Below are 10260 nucleotides of genomic sequence, written 5' to 3'. Positions count from 1 at the left end.
GTAGCCTTCGGGGATCTCGATCGCTATGTCAGGTCCTGTGGCGGTGTACATCCAGGTTTCTGTGAAGAAGGCAACGTCGGGTGGTGCTGTTGAGGAGGTCCCAGATTTCTGCAGCGTGTCTGTGGAGGAAGTGGACGTTGAGAAGGATGCATTGCAGAGTTTGGGGTGCGGTGGAGTTGAGGCGGGAGGGTGGAGGTGAGTCCTGGATCTTGGTGAAGGCAAAGGAGTGGCGACAGTGGCGGCAGGTGAAGGGTCCATGGGAGCAGGGGTTGGGGGAAGGCAGGACAGCTGGGAGGTGGGAGCACGTGAAAGGGGGAGGAGTGGCAGAGGCAGCAGTGACAGAAAAAGAGCAAGAGGAAAAAAACTGCAAAAAGGAAAGAGGCAAGAAGACAAGACAAGGAGGAAAGAGGCAGGCAGAAAGGAAAGAGGCAAGAAGAAAAGGCAAAAAAGGCTAAAGGAAAAAAGATAGAGACAGAAGCAGTTACAGTGGAGCTGCACGAGGGGAGAGCAGTTTCCGGACCAAGAGGTCAGAGATCTTAATCACCCTATTGCGCAGCGTCGCCATTAAATCGGGGGGAGGGTGGGACAGCTGGGAGGTGGGAGCAAGAGCACGCGGGAGGGGCCGTGGGGGCAGCAGCGGCGGTGAGAGAGTAAAAGAAAAAGCAAAATGAGGAAACAATAAAGAAAAAATGCAAAAAGGAAAAAGGCAAGAAGACAAGACAAGGTGGAAAGAGGCAGGCAAAAAGGAAAGAGGCAAGAAAAAAAAGGCAAAAAAAGCTAAAGGAAAAAAGACCGAGACAGAAGGCAGGCAGAGGGAGCGGAAGGACCATGGGCAAGGTGAGCCACAGGGGTCTCGAAGACCGGCCTGAGGCAGAGCTAGGGACAGGGCCCTTACAGCGGAGCTGCATGAGGGGAGAGCAGTTTCTGAGAGGTCAGAGGTGCAGGTAGATTATACCTGCGCCAGGTATAATGTATGCAGGGTGTGCGTTACCCCACAAAAAGCCTCATATATGTGTCGCATTGAAATCTATAAATTTTCAGTGCGCCAGTTCTAGGACCCTACTGCGTAATTTTCTTACACCTGCTTCACAGCAGGCGTAAGACTGAGGCAGGCCCTTTTCTCATTGGGCTTGCCCATGTGAAAGGACACATGGCTGGAGTTGTGTCTGGTTTCAGACACACCCCAGCGATGCGCGACTTTTGCGCTTACAGATACGTCCGAAATACTGACGTATCTGAAACTCCTTGCGACATGGAGCGCCGTACATTAAATATGGATCATCCATCCTGCCGCAAGGAGGGCGCAGTGAAAACGCTTGCATTTCTGTTTTCACGCAGCAATGCGACAGTGTACATAAATGAGGACCTGTGTGTTCAGCCAGAGCTCTTGGCTTTGCTAACGTCTTTAAACTATGTTGTAGAGCAGTGTTGCCTCTGTGCAGCATGTTTAAATCTTATAATAAAAAAGTGTTAGAAGCATTTTTGTTATCTCATTTATAACCAAGAAGACATTATGTACAACTGAATGAATTATGTACAACTGAATGACCTTATTCAAAAAGAACATAAAAAATGTCTTCAAGTGTTTTGTTCTTGCAGAGCTGGCAACTTTCTCTGGCCTGTTCTAATACTTGTTGTTATAGTATTCTTTTTGTTATGGGGGAGACAAAACAATGGGAGGTGATGCTCAGGTGTTGCTGTGGCGCTGAGTCATCCAGAGGTGGTGGTGCTGCACCGGTGCTGAGCTGGTGCTAAGTGAAGCTAAGTTGATGCTGCGCTGAACTGAGGTGGTGCTGCGCCGGTGCTGCGCTGAAATGCTACGTTGGTGTTGAATTGTTGCTTCAGTGGGCTGCGCTGGTGCTGCACTGGGGCTGAGATGGGGATGTGCTGGTTGTGGTGCACTGATAGAGGTTGTGCTGTGCTGATGCTGAGATGGTGCTGAAATGTTCCGTGATTCTGGGCAATTTTCTTCAAATTCAGATACAATTTTACTTCGGTTTACTGCGTTCTAGAAAGAAGTATCTATGGCATTAATTCAGGGCACACTCGTATGTGTGCCAGTGGTTCCGCTAGCACCACACCCTGAGAACACTCAAGAAACAAGCCATATCGTGTAACAGAATTATCTGTGCTCAAAGCAACACGACTATCAGTTCAGTGGGCGAATGCAGGCACTGCATGGAGGATTAGAAACAAGACTGCCCACGAACGCCTGCAGTCGATCGTGGGCAGGGGTCAGACCAGCTAATGGCGGCTGTCTCTTCCAAGGGCGGATATTCTCGTCAACACGCGCCCCCTCTGAAGACAGGAGGACCCTGGCTCTCTCCCCTTGCCGATCCACTGCTTAGCTTACACCCACTTTCCTTCAGGGTTTTAGAGAATAATGGGGACTGACTGAATTCGAACTCAAGGACTCATGCCCCATTGCCTGACCTCAAGATGGCCGCCTCAGTGAGACCCTCCCTGATGCTCTATATCTCCTGGTCTAAAATCATTGCCCATCGTCCTATCTGGATCAGCCCTCACCCAACCCTGTCCCTGTTCACCCTCCATGACATTTAACTCTGAGAACTTTCCCTTGACAGCTGAGTCCTAGCCATTTTGACTGATGCCCGGTGGAGCTACCTGGCGAGCTAAAGGGGAGATGGACTATGAATTCCCTCCTTGACCATCACCTACCCAGCCGGTCTTTGGGGAAACGCCTGCGTCTCTCCTGACCTTTTCTCCCTTCTCCCCTTTCATCCTACCCCCCTCCGCTCTACTCTTCCCCTCTTTTCAGCTATTGAGCTTGGCCCTCACCCGTCCTTGCTCATAGTTCCCACCCTGTTTATCCACTGTACTTTCTTCTGTGAACTTTCCCTCGACAGTTGAGACCTAGCTATTTGACTGACGCCCGATGGAGCTACCTGGTTTAGCTAAAGGGGAGACAGGCTGTGGATTCCCTCCTCAGACGTCACCTACCCAGTCGGTCTTTGGGCAGACTTCCTTTCGTCCCTCCTGCCATCTTTTCCCTCATCCTCAACTTCACACTTCCCCCTCCCCCCGCTCTATTTGTCTCATCTTTCTTTCCGCTCTCAATGTGTTGCTTATTTTTTATGTAATGTGTAATTGTTATCATTTTCTGTAACATTTTGTAACCTAATGTAAAGCGCTCTGATACCCACGGGTCTAGCCAGCGCTATATAAAACTCATAAATAACGATGGGAAACACATGGGGGACGAGGGGCTGATACCACGGAGAGTGGAGGGGGAGAGTTTGACAACAAGGACAGTGGGAGGGCAGTCTACTGCAGAGGGACTGCAGAGGCTGCACTCTGAGTGCATGCTAAAAACTAAATAAGATTTAAAGTTTGGGGAGACACAGATTCCTATTAGTTGTAGCAAACCTCACTTTCCATCCTGCACATTTTTTCATATTTCAGGAACTGGTATAAACAGTTAAGAGGCCGGCCTTTGTCCAAATTAGGAAATTTCCCGTATCACACAGATCACCCAGGGGGGTCTGGCAGATCCCGTCAGTCCACATGTGCATCAACTCTTGTAATTATTGAAGGTGTCTAAGGCACCATATACTAAAGAATTGGACGTATGGTGTCTGCTGCAGGAAGTGTCAGACTCCCCCTGCCCAGTACACTGCACCCAGTTGTGCTATGAAATGCAGCGCTGCGGTGCCTCAGGAGCCCCTCAGAAGGCTCCCAAGAGGACCAGTGACCTCAACTAGGACACTCAGAGGGGCTAATACAACCAGGGCATGAAGTCCGCACCCCACAGCGCAGCATAGCGCAAAGAGGCAGCCATACAGGGCAGCAGTAGGTTAAGTAGCTCAAAGTCACCCACCTTATTGTCTTATCTCATAGTTTTGAGCCTAACCATACTTCTGTGACCTGCCCAGACCAGGGAGGTCAGAATAGGCTTTAGACTCTAAAAAGGCAGATTCAGTTATCAGGCACATTTACTTTACAGGAGCCATCTTGCTGAGGGGTACCCGGCCCCTAACCACGAGCGAGGAGGATTGTGACATCCCATCAAGGCTGCACGTGGGACCAGCGCCATTTAAACTTTATCAATATACAATTCGAAGGCAGCACAAAATCTCTCCAACAGATGATGAACAGACACTTGCAGGGTCTTCAACTAACCTATTGTGAAGGCGGCGTACATTTACATTATATGTGCAGTTCCACACACGCGTATCCCCCAGTTCTGGTAAGACATCGCGGAAGTGGAGCGGCAAAACCTCTACTCCAAATGCAAATAGTGACAGTGGACAACCCTGTCCCTTTGCCCTTTGTATCACCCACAACAATCCCCCAGTGCTGATTATGACCAAATGTTTGCTTTAAAGCTGTGAGACAAGATTTACACCTACTTACCTTCTGCTGCAGGATCAATAAAGCCGGCTGCTTCAACCGCATCAAAAGGCTGGAGTCCACCTACACAATCAAATATATAGTCATAATAATTATGAAAAGTATTCACTGTTTGAGCATTATATTGCAGGAATTGACAATTTCCAATAATATTCATGTTGGTCCACAACAAACAAATTTGCCATCATAAGTGGGAGCCGACCAATATGAAAAAAGAAAAATACAACTGTAATGGAAGTAATGCAGTCGCCGTTGCACTATGCTGCACGGGTAAGTGCCATGTTTTGTGACTTTATACAGAGCCCAAGCAGAAGGAAATATGTCAACAGATCAAAATGTAGCTAGTCAAGCTGATTGTTGCCCCTCTCTTAGTTAAACAGCAATGTGTGCAAGAGAGTACGGGGTCTATACATTTGTACAAATATGATTTTGTGTTAGCAAATGTGACCCTAAATAGACGGGCACATTTACTAAGTTTTTGTGCTGAGATTGCATCACTTTTGTAGAGCTGCCCTGGCATAAAATCCTTTTAGCCTTTTATTAAGCCACGCAAAGCCACTTTACGTGGTTTACTACATTTAAAGTGGCGCAGGCCAGCACATACCAGTAGCTTGTATTACCTTCTGTTGGGAAGTCGTTGCATAGGTGTAGCATGGGCGTTCTCATGCATCTACCTATAAACAACTTGTAAACCTTCTACCTATGCTCAAGTAAGATGTGTTGGACAAAGTTGTGTCCTTCCCCACACCCTCTTTTCTTTATATCTTTATATCTCTATTATGTGATACGCCTTGTGGAGGACGGTCTAAATTATGCCACTTGTCTCTGTCACCATACAATCTCTCTGTTATTATTTTGCCATACGGGATCAGCATTGTCACATATGCCGATGATACACAGTTGGTGGTTGCTTTTAACCACCACCAGAGCACCCCCCCATCCGACCTGCAAGCTGGCATCATGGATGGACCACTCCTGTCTTAAACGAAATGAACGAAAAACAGACCTAATGCTCCTGGGCAACACTCTGAGTATGGAGCCTAAATTAGCGTGGCCCCCCTGCCTTGGCCCTGCCCCATCCCTAATACTAAAATCAAAAGCTGAGGTGTCTTTCTGGACAAATCCTTTAAATTCAACCACCAAGAAGTGATGCCGGCAGAGGCCTGCTATGGCATTCTCAGACTCCTGCGGAAAATCCTTCCGCTCCGTCCTAAAAGAGCAAGAAGAATCATGGTCCAGGCCCTGGTCCTCTCTTGATTGGACAAAGGGAACTCCCTCTATTTGAGAACTCTTAACTCAACGATAAGGAAACTCCAAGGCGTTCAGAACTGTGCCGCGCGGCTGCTATGTGGTACTCCGAGAACTCAGTCGGCTAGGCCGGCCTTGAAGACATTACATTGGCTTCGAAACTCAGATAGAATAAAGTTCAAATCTCGGTGCATCGCACACAAAACCTTATGGGGGAAGGGCCCCTCAATTAAGGAGTCTCTCGTCACCTTCTACCACCCCATGAGATGTCTATGCTCGGCTAATTTAAATTTGGCTGTAACCCCAAAAGTTAAAAGGGTGAGATGTGGAGGAAAGTCCTTCACATACAACGTAGCCAGACTCTTTAATACTCTCCCTGTACATCTTCAGTCAGAGTCATGTCACCTCCCTTTTCGGAAACTCCTCAAAACTTAGCTGTTCCAAAATGCCCCTCTTTAAACCATTTAGCTCCTCGCTGTCTTGCTGCTAGAGCTGGGGTGCCTTCAGGGAGCTATGCGCTCAATAAATGCTGTTTTAAATTAAAATCAAACTGCAAATATAGCTTCCCGGCTAGTGCTGGCTAAATCCGCCCAGAAAATTCTCCTATCTATAGGAACGAGAGGCAGTGGTTCAGGTAGGCAGGTCCGGATTTGTGGAGGGCTTGGTGGGCATGGATGAGGAGCTTGAAGGTGATTCTCTTCTCGGTGGGGAGCAATTGTAGTGTCCGCAGGTGTTGGGTGATGTAACAGGGATGCAGTAGGTTGAGGACTAGTCTGGCGGAGCCGTTCTGGACGTTCTGAAGTTTGCGGTGAGGTTCTTGTTGATCACAGCATAGAGTGCGTTGCCATAGTCCAATCTGCTGCTTATGAGGGTGTTTCCTGTGTTCAAGGGGAATCCAGTTGAAGGTCTTTCATAGGAGACGGATGGTGTGGAAGCAGGAGGAAGAGACAGCATTGATTTGGCAGTCCATTTTGAGTTCAGAGTCCAGGATGATTCCTATGTTGCAAGTGTGGTCATTGGGTGGGTTGGTTCCCGGAAGGGGTGAGGGGGGGACTACAAGGTGGCATGCGAGGCGTTGGAGTGTGGGCTCATGATGAGTACTTCGGTTTTGTCTGTGTTTACTTGTAGGCAGCTGTTCTTCATCCGTCTGGTGACTGCTTCCATTCCTTCTTGAGAGTTGTGATTGGAGATGTTTGGTTTGTTGGATAGGGAGAGGAGGAGTTGGGTGTCATCTGTGTAGGATATCATTTTGAGTCCATGGGATCTGACGATGGGTGCGAGCGGGGCTATGTAGACGTTGAACAGGGTGGGGCTGAGGAAGAATTTTTGGGGGACTCCGCAGGTGGTCGGTGTGTGATCCGAGAGGAAGGGTGGGAGTCTGACCCGTTGCGTTCGGCTGTATAGGAATGAGTGGATCCAGTTGAGGGCCTTGTTCCAGATTCCTGCGTTGTGAAGTCTCTGGTCTAGGGTGCAGTGAGAGACTGTGTCGAAGGCTGCGGAGAGGTCCAGGAGGATGAGGACCACAGTCTCGCCTCAGTCGAAGAGGAAGCGGATGTCGTCTGTTGCAGCAAGAAGGGCGGTTTCGGTGCTGAAACATGATTGGGAGGAGTCAAGGATGCTGTTTTCTTCTATGAAGGAGGCGAGTTGGCCACTAACGGCTTTTTTGATGACTTTCGCCAGGTACAGGAGTAAGGAGATCGGTCTGAAGGTTTTGAGAACGGTGGGGCCCGCCGATGGCTTTTTTAGAAGAGGGTTGATCTCGGTGTGTTTCCAGTCATCGGTGAAGCCTGAGTTGCCTACAGGCTTTTTGGTAGTTTTCGTTGCCGCGCCCGAAGGCGGCGTGGAAAGTTTGTGATTGGTGTGCACCTGGACATGGAGGTGGAATTGAAGCCTGTCACTGTATGGGGATGGGAGCAGGGTTGGCGTTTGTACTCATGACCTGTTGACCAGCTGGAATGGGATCGTCATTGTCTGCTTGTTCTTCGGCTCCGGAAGCTGAATCCTCTGCTTTGGAAATGACGACTTCTTCCTGCTGTTGTTCTTCGGACTCTAGATCGATTGGAGTTTCGTCTATGGTGAGATCTGGTGTCGATGAATAGGACTGAGCCATGACTCTTTGAGTTCGACGTCCCTGATAGTTTTCTTGGACCGGAACAAAGCACTGGCCTGGCAATCTCGGCTCTCGTGCTCTGGGGACAAGCACAGATTGCACACCTCATGTAGATCAGTGTAGGGAAATTTGTGTCCACACTGAGGGCACTTCTTGAAGGGTGTTCTTTCCATGAGCCGAAGGCCCAAAGGCCCCAATGATCGCCGGAATCGAAAAGAGTTTTTGACACAAGTATGCAGAAAAGTGAGATCGAAAATGATACCGACGGTAAAAATCAAGGAATGGGTGTCGAAAGAAGATCGGTAACGGAACCGAGCGACAAACACATCCGAGCCCGATGGCAGAAAAAACAATCTGAAGGTGGAGTCGATGCCCATGCGCACTATGCTCCAGCGGAGGAGTCATCTACCATACAAAGACTCTTCAAGGACAACAACAAAGTGTAATCATCCGGGCCCACCACCAGATGGCGATCTATGCACTAGTGTGTGATCTGCAGCCCATATGCCTCGAACATATAGATATTGTTCCAGAAAGGAAAGAAAATATATTACGGTGGTACAATGTTCAAGCCCGTGCAAAGACAGTTCACAACACGTGGTTTGATTCAACATGTCAGAATGTAAGTCAGGTGAGGAAGGCAGTTCAAAACTACTGGTATGGCTAATAGGTACCAGCAAAAAAGGGGTAGAACACCTAACAATTCAATACATGCAGCTGTTCCGAGAAAGGAAAAGACAGTTCTATTACAGCCGATGGGAGGAACGAAAGAGGTAATAGTTCCCCAGTGGCCATTCCAAACTTTGGCGATGATGTTCAGCTCGAGAGTGTTTCTCCCTTTCCGGTCACCAAAGGTGACTATATTCCAAAATGTGCTGGGATCTTTAGATTTTAGTGCCTGCAAGAAAAACTCCCATTTGCCCATATCCCATTCTATTTTGGCCTGTTTAATAGCATCCTCGTACTTGGCTCTAGCACTAGAATTCTGTGTTTTGTCATTAGATGTTATTGCTAGTACTATGCTAGATGTAGCTTTCCTACAGTGCCCATTGGACCAAGTTAGAATGATCGGTTTGTTCTCTCTAGATCTTACTTCATGATAAAAGAGGTCCCTCAATGTAGCTACGCAGAGTGGACGAGTCTCAACCATTTTCCTATTGCTGGTTTCTAGATTCAGTATCTCCATGCAGACACTCACGTCTTCCATAGTGGTTCCCGTGATTTTATAAATGGTAGAAATAGAATTCAGGGACCTCTTTATTTTATCCCAGTGGATACGTCTCTGTGACATCAACAGGCGAAGCTAAAGGGGAGTCTAGGTTCAGATGGATCCCCCTTTATCCATGTGTATTCCCTACTTGGAATAGCAGGTCTAATAACAAGACATTATGATCGCTATCATGGCGGGTTATAATGGCAAAGTCTGAAACCGAGGCCCACATTTTTGAATCCACGAGGATATAATCAATTATGGACTCGGACCCGACGCGGTTAAACATGGGGTGGCCGTGTTTGTCTGATGGTGTACGCGCATTACAAGCCCGAACCGACTGGTTCAGTGTAAGAGCCTAAACCTGTAGCGCTGTAGGAATCACTTTTTTAGAAGAGGGGTGGTAGTGGCTGGGATTGCCCACAGCCTACCTTCTTCTCCTATCTTGCAGGTCGACAGCAGGTGGTAACTTTAGAACCTTTCTCCTCGGGCAAATCTCCTTTTGTCCATGGAGTGCTGCAGGGTTCTGAAATCAGCCCTGTCCTATTCAATGTTTACTTGCAGCCCTTCTTTTCCATCATAAAGTCCTTTGGAGTCTGTTTAGTCAACTATGCCGACGACACGCAACTGTCCTTCTCCTTGGAAGGGGACCATGCAGTATCGATGGACTCGTTCCAGCTATGCATGCGACAGACGACGGACTGGCTCAGAAGGAATTCTCTGCAATTTAACAGCGGAAAGACAGAGGTGATGTTTTGCTCTGCAGGCAGGATATCTAGACAATTGCCTGGTGATTTCAGACTCCTATCAGAGGAGGACTCTTTAATCCCGGTTAGGAAAGTTCGTAATCTGGGGGTGTTGTTTGACGACGACCTCCAGATGGAATCACAGGCAAATAAGACCGCTAGTGTCTGCTTCATTCTCATTCGCATGCTACGGAAAATACTCCCCCTATTACCTAAATTGAAACGCCCTCTAGTGGTAAGTAGCATTGTGGGTAGCAGGCTGGAATATTGCAATGCTCTTTATTTGGGAGCCCCTGTGTACATCTTTCAGGAACTGCAAAGAATCCAGTCTGCAGCAGCCAAACTGGCCCTCGGCAGGACACTGAGTTTCTCTTCTACCATGGCTCTGAGAGAGCTTCATTGGCTGCCCGTCAGGGAAAGGGTCCATTTTAAAGCTTTGTGTATGGTTTTCCGAGCTGTGCACAAGCTTGGCCCTGTCCCCCTGCAGGATAGATTCACGTGGTATCATCCCACAAGGCAGCTTCGCTCTTCCAGTGCTGGCCTGTTGACGATCCCCCGGTTTAAGCGTGCCAGGC

This window comes from Lissotriton helveticus, chromosome 5_1 (assembly GCF_964261635.1).
Source record: "Lissotriton helveticus chromosome 5_1, aLisHel1.1, whole genome shotgun sequence".
NCBI lineage: Eukaryota > Metazoa > Chordata > Amphibia > Caudata > Salamandridae > Lissotriton > Lissotriton helveticus.
The sequence above is the reverse complement of the archived record's forward strand: the minus strand, read 5'-3'. Positions refer to the sequence as shown.